General features: G+C 42.5%; 1 non-coding gene and 1 pseudogene across 1 annotated transcript; both read left to right on the plus strand.

The window, feature by feature from the left end:
- The first annotated feature begins 5,951 nt into the window (after positions 1 to 5,951).
- Positions 5,952 to 6,019, plus strand: LOC138392766 (small nucleolar RNA SNORD74). The gene has a single exon (XR_011235042.1). It is a non-coding gene; the product is annotated as a small nucleolar RNA SNORD74 (small nucleolar RNA).
- Positions 6,020 to 7,540: 1,521 nt separating this feature from the next.
- On the plus strand, positions 7,541 to 9,466 carry LOC138392364 (zinc finger and BTB domain-containing protein 7B pseudogene; annotated as a pseudogene).
- The last annotated feature ends 267 nt before the right edge of the window (positions 9,467 to 9,733 follow it).

Below are 9,733 nucleotides of genomic sequence, written 5' to 3' on the forward strand. Positions count from 1 at the left end.
TAATTCCTCATTCATGCATTAACCCCAGAAGAGTACCTGAGAAGGTAACTTGAGGGATAGTTTGTAAAGAAAATTCAGGGTAATTTTTTTTTTATTCTTTCACTTTATTTGCTAGTTTTAAGAATTATTAACTGGTTCCCTAGCCTACTCCAAAGGTGACCAATCAAATTTTGTTTTAAGCATTATATACTCATGGATTTTCATTATTATAAAAGCATCAAGTTATGTTTGATATATTTCCACCAATTGCTGATAATAATCTTTCTGATACTCACATTGTCTACTCTTAAAATGTTATTTCTATGACTAGGTAAACCCAATATTAGTAAGTTTCTTAAAGAAGAGTCCTGGAGCTCTGCACTTTTATTTATTTATTTATTTATTTTTTCTAGTGTAGCTACATTTCCTTTCTCTAAAACCTAGAAATCACTACTACAGTTTAGGGAGGCAGGGAAATTGCTAACAGTAAAATTCCTTAACGGACTGAGTCAAAGGCAGTGGTTGCTGCCCAGAGTAGCGTGCAGTGAATTTGCAAATAGCTCAAAGATCTACCATCTAAGAATAAGAGACCTTGAAATTATTGGTGGGGATTTCTGACATAAAAATGGTACCTAGTTAAGTGATCTTCAGTAAATGACAAATAAAAGATTAACTGCCAGGAGCATTAGCCCCACTAATTCAGTATTTATAGTCATTCAAGTTATTAGCTTTTTAATTAACACTGAAAGATCTGAAAGTACCTAATTGTATTCCATTCTAATTATATTAACAGATTATATACATGAAAATTAAAATTTTGTTGTTCTAATATTCTCTTTAAGAATGTGCAAATACAGTTGATGTTTTCTTAATAAATGTCTCTCAACTGTTATTATGTTTCTAAACAAAACAGACAAAATATAAATTAATGGTGTTCATTTAAGTATGTTGCATCCAGTTGGGATTATAGAATTAAAACAGGCTTTACCCAAGAGTATTAAAGATATACCATGTCCATTTATTTAATTCACTGTAATAATAATCTGCTCATTGAATTATTTAACACATCTTTTCATAAACGGCTTTGTGCATTCAGATTTGAATGTGAGCAGATTGGACTGTTCCATTTATGTCCTTTAAGACAAAATCAACTGGAAGAGCTATTCAGAGCCTATAGAACAGAAATGAAATAAAGGAAAGCAAATACAAATTTGAGAAAAGAGTAAGAATCTACTTCTGATTCCCTGATTGCTCGCTTGGGCTCAATTTTAATGATGTTGGTTTAGGAATTTGGCTGAGTGAAGCTTCTAATCCTGAAATCTTTTAGTTCTTTTGTTCTAACATCAAACCAAATTCTTGTTTTAAGTTTGTTTTTTTAATACTTTATTTTAAGCCCTAAGGTTACACTTCATCTGTGCTGGTAATGTAATCTAATAGATCTTTGACATAATGATCCAAATATTGGGTCAACTCTCATGTGTAAGAACAGGGGGCAGTTTTCTGTGTTAGAATAGTTTGTCATCCCAGGAGGATTTGATCTGACATTTGTCTATAGAGATGTGACAGAAAGATACATAAAGTGTTAATGATGTTTCCTGCTGTACCCAGACTTTAAAACATTTATTGCCCTTTGTCTCTAGCTGAGCTATGATATATGAGGCCAACACTCCTCCACGGTCAGGGAAAGTGGCAGTCACATAATTAGAAAAGAAATAATTCATGTTTAAAATTTAGAATTTTTGTTCTGATGAAAGACAAAGAGCTTGGGAAAAATCATCGAGGTAGCCATCCCAACCATCTTTTCAGATACTTCTACCTCTTCTAAGCTGAGATGCAGAAGTTGGATAGAGACAGAAATCTCACAATCCCATATCTCCCTTAAAGAAGGCCCTATACCTGTCTTTCCTCACTTTAGTTGGGTATATGAGGTAGTGGTAATTTTAATAGTTTTAATTTTCTATTGCTGCATAGCAAATAATCCTAAAACTTAATGACCTAACACAAAATCTAATTATTTCTCATAATCCTATATGTTGACTGGGTAGTTCTGATACTCCATGTAATGTGAACTAGTGTTGCAATATATGGGGGCTCAACGGGGCTTAAATAACCAACAACTAGTCACTCATATGACTAGTGCACTGATTGACAGCCAGAAGACTGGGCTCAGGTATGTAGGGCACTGACATGGCTAGTTCTACCCACTTTTATTCCATGTAGTTTCAGGGCCTATTCCTCTACATGGTCTCTCCATATGTTTTCTTTAGCAGATTAACTGGACTTCCAACATGGCAACTCAAAACTTCCAAAAAGATAATAGAAGTTTTCAACCCTTCTTAAGGCTTCAAAGTGGCTGAAAGACACTAGCTACATTCTATTCACAGATGCAGCATTGAAGGTAACATCTATCGTGATATGAATGTGATACACTGGGGTCAACTTTGAAGGGTAGCTATGAGGAGAATAGAAACCCCTTTTAAGTTTGTGGATCTGAGAATAGAGAGAAGAACATTGTACGCTTTTTCTTGGCAGCCCTTGATGGTGGCAGTCCCCTCCCTGTTTCCAGCAATCCCTCACCCTGGGAATGTACAACCTAGCTTCATGGGTTTACTAGGCAGATGAGCCTGAGAGGAGCTTGTTCTCAACAGGATTCAGTGAACCAGGAGAGGATTGCAGCCTTGGTGTAAAGATGCTGAATACTGCCCTGACTAGTAGGGATTTATACAAAGAAGTTCCTTGTGCCTTTGTGGAAAACGCATAGATTACAAGCGCCTGTGGAAAACCATGTGCTACATTTCTCTAGAAGCAGAATCACTCACAACTAATAGCTGAGAACCTGATACTCTATAACTTGATCTTTAAAGTTAATTGCAATTTCTAGGTAATATACTTTTTTCCATTTTAGCATACTTAAGAAAATATAACCATTTAGACTATTTTCTAGCAAACATCATTTTTCATTCAATAAATATCTATTAAGAACTTACTATACAATAGGCACTATTTTAGGAGACACAGCAGTGCAAACAGTTTGCCAAAGCTCTGCTTTCATTGAGTCTTGTTTTAATGTAAGAGAGGAGACAGGCAATACAGAAATAGAATATATAATATGTGGGATATGTGATGTTAAAAGTTAAAGCAGGAAAAATTCTCACAATAAAAAGAATTAGAGAGCAAAATAAAAACTCATAAAAAAGAATTAACTGAGGCCGGGCGCGGTGACTCACGCCTGTAATCCTAGCACTCTGGGAGGCCGAGGTGGGCGGATCGTTTGAGCTCAGGAGTTCGAGACCAGCCTGAGCAAGAGTGAGACCCCATCTCTACTAAAAATAGAAAGAAATTATATGGACAGCTAAAAATATATATAGAAAAAATTAGCCGGGCATGGTGGTGCATGCCTGTAGTCCCAGCTACTTGGGAGGCTGAGACAGGAGGATCGCTTGAGCTCAGGAGTTTGAGGTTGCTGTGAGCTAGGCTGATGCCACGGCACTCACTCTAGCCTGGGCAACAGAGTGAGACTCTGTCTCAAAAAAAAAAAAAAAAAAAAAGAATTAACTGAGTTTGTTATTCTCTTCAACCCATTCATTCTAAAAGCAAGCTGATCCAATAACAAGCTAGTCATAGGCCGGGCGCGGTGGCTCACGCCTGTAATCCTAGCTCTCTGGGAGGCCGAGGTGGGCGGATCCTTTGAGCTCAGGAGTTCGAGACCAGCCTGAGCAAGAGCGAGACCCCACCTCTACTAAACAAATAGAAAGAAATTATATGGACAGCTAAAAATATATATATAGAAAAAATTAGCCGGGCATGGTGGCGCATGCCTGTAGTCCCAGCTACTCGGGAGGCTGAGACAGGAGGATCGCTTGAGCTCAGGAGTTTGAGGTTGCTGTGAGCTAGGCTGACGCCACGGCACTCACTCTAGCCTGGGCAACAGAGTGAGACTCTGTCTCAAAAAAAAAAAAAAAATAAGCTAGTCATGTGTCATTTAATAGCAGGGGTATGTTCTGAGAAATGCGTCCTTGGGTGATTTCATCATTGTATGAACATCACAGTGGGTACTTACACAAACCTAGGGTGGTTTAGCCTACTACACACCTAGGCTATATTTTTGGTATGGCCTATTGCTCCTAGGCTACAAACTTGTGTAGCATGTTACTGTCCTGAATACTGTAGGCAATTGAAACTTAATTGTAAGTATTTGTGTATCCAAACATTTATAAACACAGAAAAGGTACAGTAAAAATATGGTAAAAGATAAAAAATTGGGCATCTACCCAAAAGAACAAAAGACATTCTACAACAAAGACATCTGCACCCGAATGTTTATAGCAGCACAATTCACAATTGCAAAGATGTGGAAACAACCCAAGTGCCCATCAATACATGAATGTATTAATAAAATTTGGTATATGTATACCATGGAGTACTACTCAGCTATAAGAAATAATGGTGATATAGCACTTCTTGTATTTTCCTGGATAGAGCTGGAACTCATTCTACTAAGTGAAGTATCCCAAGAGTGGAAAAATAAGCACCACATGTACTCACCATCAAATTGGTTTCACTGATCATCACCTAAGAGCACATTTAGGAATAACATTAATCGGGTGTCAGGCAGATGTGGGGCGGGAAGGGGATGGGTGTATAGAAACATAATGAGTGCGATGCACACCATCTAGGGGATGGACACGCTTGAAGCTCTGACTCGGGGGCAGGGGGAAGGGCAATGTACATAACCTAAACTTTTGTACCCCCATAACATGCTGAAAATAAGAAAAAAAAAAATGGTATACCTGTATAGGGCACTTACCATGAATGGAGCTTATAGGACTGAGAGTTGCTTAGGGTGAGTCAATGAGTGGTGAGTGAATGTGAAGGCCTAAGACATTACTATATACTACTGTAGACTTAATAAACACTATACACTTAGGCTACACTAAATTCACACAAAATTTTTTTCTTTCTTTAATAATAACTCTAGCTTACAGTATTTTTTACTTTATGAACTTTTTAATTTTTTTTAACTTTTTTACTCTTTTGTAATAGAACAGCTTAACAAAAACACATTATACAGCTGTACAAAATGTTTTTTCTTTATATCTTTATGCTGTAAGCTTTTTAAAAAAATTATTTCATTTTTTACTTTTAAAATTTTTTATTAAAAACTAAGAGACAAACACACACATTAGGCTAGGCCTACAGGGTCAGCATCAATATCACTGTCTTCTACCTCCACATCTTGTCCAACTGAAAGTTCTTCAGTAATAATAGCACACATGGAGCTGTCATTGACCACAGTTTTACAGTTAACTTTTAAAAATATATATAAATAGAAAAAGTATATTCTAAAATTACAATAAAAAGTTTCACATAGTAAATGCTAGGCAAGAGGAACTTTTTAGCTCTGTTATAATCGTGTGGGGCCACCGTCATGTATGCTGTCGGTCTATCGTTGACTAAAACATTGTTATGGGGCACATTACTATAATTGATTTTGTCATGTCATAAATTGGCATCAATTGCCCCCTTTGCTTTTCGGCTCTTCAGAGAAAAATTTTCTTTAAATGGATTTCAAATGGTGTTTGTTGGGTTTTTCTCTATCTTAAGTGCTTTCTAAATATTTCAGCTGTGATCACCTGCCAGGCCATAATAATTTGTCATCATAAAGAAGGAGGAAATCTTTTTGTAGGACATATATTTAAATGATTCTGCAGTGTACAAAACCATTCACCACTGAATGCTTGTCTGTTGTTCTTCTTTGGTATGCCTGGCTTATGATAAACAGCAGGAATATTTTATTTCTGAGCTTCTTAAAATGCCTATGTATCCATAAATTTTAGAGTCAGTTTAATTTCCCTAAAGGCTACATTATCAAGTGTACATATTTTGTTTTTTTAAATAAAATTTTATTGGAACATAATCTACCTACAGAAAAGTACACAAATAGTATGTGTACAGTTTGATGAATATTCACAAAGTGTTGCCTTTGATGAAGCCTGTGTTGGTAGGGACATCTGAGAATATTCACAAAGTGAACACACTTGTATAGCCATCACCCAGATCAAGAAATGAAACATTACATACTCCTTTCTAATTATTACCTCCCCCTGCTAGTGTAGGCACTATCTTGTATTCTGATACTTTAATTTTTCCTATGTTTATATACAATTTTCCTATTTTTATATAAAGGTGTACTTTTACTTTGCATCATACAGATATACTCTTTTGTGTCCAGCTTCTTTCTCTAATAATAGGATCATAAGATTTACACAGGCTGTTTTATGTAGTCACTAGTTTACTTGGATTTCTGAGGAGTATTCCGTTATATGAATATTCTGCCATGGGATTTTAAGTTACAGAGTTGACGCCAGACTATGAAACTGAGCAGGACATTGCTGCCAACGAGCGAGACAGTAAAGATTTGACTCCTCATAGCAGTTCAGCCTCCCAAGAAAGCAGCCTCTACGATAGTGATCAGTGTATATAAAAGTTTGTTGCAATGTGTTTTCTCAAGGAATGCCTGTGGGAGAGGGAACGAAGCTGCATGAGGCAGAGAAGTTGGGCTGTGATGAAGTTACAACATGGCCTCAACCAGCCTCGCTTAGGATGATCCTTCAGATTTGTCTTAGTTTCTTTGCAATAGGGGAGAAAGGCCTTTGTGACACCTGCATAGGCCAGTCAGGGGATTCATGCTGCCCACAGTTAGAAGTCTTGACCTTGGAGCAGGCAGCCCTCTGCAACACAGCACTCTCTATACTTCTTGTTAAATAAATATTCCTCAGAGTCAAAATCTAACAGATGCCCTCCTGCATCTCCTAGGGACCAAACCTTCTAATAGACCCTTGGTGATGCTGATAAGTATGCAGAATAAGCACTCAGTCAGGATTAGGGCTCTTTTGAGTTGTAAACAGAAAAACAAACTTTAAATTGAGCTGAGGAAAAAACTGTTGAAAGAAATCCTTAAAATTAAGTGGTCATTTTGTGTCGTGCTCTCATGTCTCCTGTGTACTTCACAGTGTACACACTGGGTTTTTGATGAAGGAAAAAGAAAGAAGCCTCACTGAATTGTCCTACCTTCAATGCTGAATGTATCTCCATGTCTGCCTTTCTTGGTGGCAAAGTAAGAACAAGAAGGTCAGGAGAAGAAAAATGACCAACAATTTCTTAACCACCTGCTATATCTAAGGCACTCTCCTGAGTGCTTTACATATTTTGCCTTATTAAATCCTCATCACTATGTGAAGTATCTATTATTATTCCCACTTAAAGGAAGAGGAAAATGGAACACTGTGGATCAACAGTTAATAAATGTTGACAAAACTCAGACTTAAGTTCATCTAATTCCAGTTCACTTTTTCTTCCAACCACAGTACACTTTCTCTCCGTATGATGAGACAAAATGGGCATAAAACACATGAATAGGGAGAGGATGTTGCTAAGGGTTGAGGGGTAACAAGGGGCAGGGGAACGGATGGGAGGAATGGAGGGAAAGCAAGCAGGAGGACAGGTAAGACATCAGGGCCGCTGAGGTGGGCCCTAGTGGGGGTGGGAGCCAGGTGAATGTATGGTTCTTGGTGGTCAAGGGAGGGTGGGCCACAGGACCAGGCAGCGAGTGGCGGCGGAGCCCCCCAAGAGTGAGGCAGCGAACCCCCCAAAAGCAACTGACGGCGGCCTTCTGACCAAGACCGGAACTGGTTCCCAAACCCCCAAGCCTGGCAGAGGACGCGATTCTTCCCACACCCTGTGCCTTAGCAGCTCCATCCAGGGACCCGATAACTCAGAGGAGAAGATGGGGAGCACCAAGGGTGACCTGGCTGGGATTCCATTCCCGTACCACAGCAGGGAGCTCCTGCGCTGCCTCCACGCGCAGCGCCAGCTGGGCCACTTGTGCGACCTCACCATCCGGACTCAGTGCTTCGAATACCGCACCCACAGGGCTGTGCCGGCCTCCAGCAGCCACTACTTCAAGAAGCTCTTCACTGAGGGGTGGTGGTGGGGTGGTCAGGGGAGCTGGAGGTGGCAGGACTGCAACTAGGGGAGCCAGGGGAGCTAGACTTAGTAGGCCCCGGGGGCGCTAGGTGCCCCGCTCGAATTTGCCTATACCGCCACACTGGCCGCGTGCAGCGCCAACATGCTGGAGATCCCCCGTGTCATCACGGCCTGCAGGGCAGCGGGCTAGAAGCTCCAGCCCAGGCGAGAAAGACCGTGTGCGAGCGTGCCAGTACCTGAGGGCCTTTGCCACAGCCGCGGCCTCTGGAGTTCCCGGATGAAGACAGCCCTCCCCGCAGGCGTTCCTCCCCGCCGCCTGCGCCCGTCGCAGCTGCGAGCCGGGAAAAACTTTCCTGCAAATCAAGGGGGCCCGGGGAAACCACCTTAGTACCCGAGGTGCCTGCAGTGCCCAACCATCCTTTGACCTACGAGGTGGAGGAGGTGGCAGAGTGGGCAATAGTGGGAACGGTGGGCTGGGGACAGCTACAGCCCTCCCACAAGGGACTGCCTCACCTCCCGAGGGACTCCCGAGCTAAGATGCTTATGAGGGTGAGGAAGAAGAGGAGCTGGTATACCCTCCAGCCTGTGGGCTGGCTCAGGACCGGAGGGGTGGGTCCCCCTGTCCCCAGAGGAGCTGGGACCAGACAAGTATGCCATCCATCGCGACCAACTTCATGGCCTACCTAAGCCCCCTGCACCAGGACGCCTCGGCACCAGGGCTGGACGGCCATGACAAGCCGGTGCGCAAACGCCACTCCCAGATGCCTCAGGAGTGCCCCGTCACCACAAAATCATCCAAGGCGAGGACAAACTACCGCACCACATGAGGACCCGCACGGGCGCCTGAGGCGTTCGCTTCCCCCGGAACTGTAAGCTGCGGAGACGCGCAGAGGCACATGGGAGAGCGCCCCTCCTGGAGCCCGTGCAGAGTAGCCCGCTTCCTCCACAGCTACTACCACAAGAACCACGTGGACCTGGACACCGAGGACCAGCCCTCTGAGTGCCACCTGTGACCTGTGCCACAAGCTTTCACCAAGGAGGACCACTTGCAGCGCCTCCTTGGAGGTGCGCACCTGGTGGCGGAGCTGCGCACCTGGTGGCGGAGCTGCGAGGATGAGGCATCACCTCACTTCCCACCATCCTCCACAGCCACCCCTTCCCCCGCTGATCCCTACCTCTCTAATGGCCACCTGGACACCTTCTCCCTATCTCTGGCTCTATTCTGGGAGCAGTCAGTCCCACTGGGGCCTCAGTCTCTACCCCGGGGCTTCCTAATGACTATGAGGAGGAGGGGGCACCCACCACACCCTAGGCTGAAGGTGCCATGGAGTCTTCTCAAAGAGGGACAGTGGCCAGGCTGGAGCAGCACAAGGCCGAGGACACCTACGCCAAGCAGTGGGAGAATGTAGGTCAGACAGAGATGGGGTCAGGGGCACTGAGCCTTGCCGGCATCCGAATCAGCCCCTTCCCCGAAGAGCCCTCATTTCTAATTCCAAGCTGAGAAGGTTCTGGAGCAGAGATTCCCCAAAGTGGGCTATGATCCTGCAAGGAATGATACATGTGATATTGTGCATGTATTTACAGCTCTATTGTAAAGATGGGGTCCCTGTCCCCAGCTGCTCCTGGGGAATAGAAGCAAAAACAAACAAACAAACAAACAAACAAAAAACAGGCGAGTATTTTGCCTTTACTTACAACAGGACATGCATAATTTAACTTAAAAGAAGCAGGAGTTACTTACACTATATCTGTTTTCCCTAACTTCAAC

This window comes from Eulemur rufifrons, chromosome 9 (genome assembly GCF_041146395.1).
Source record: "Eulemur rufifrons isolate Redbay chromosome 9, OSU_ERuf_1, whole genome shotgun sequence".
NCBI classification, from domain to species: Eukaryota; Metazoa; Chordata; class Mammalia; order Primates; family Lemuridae; genus Eulemur; species Eulemur rufifrons.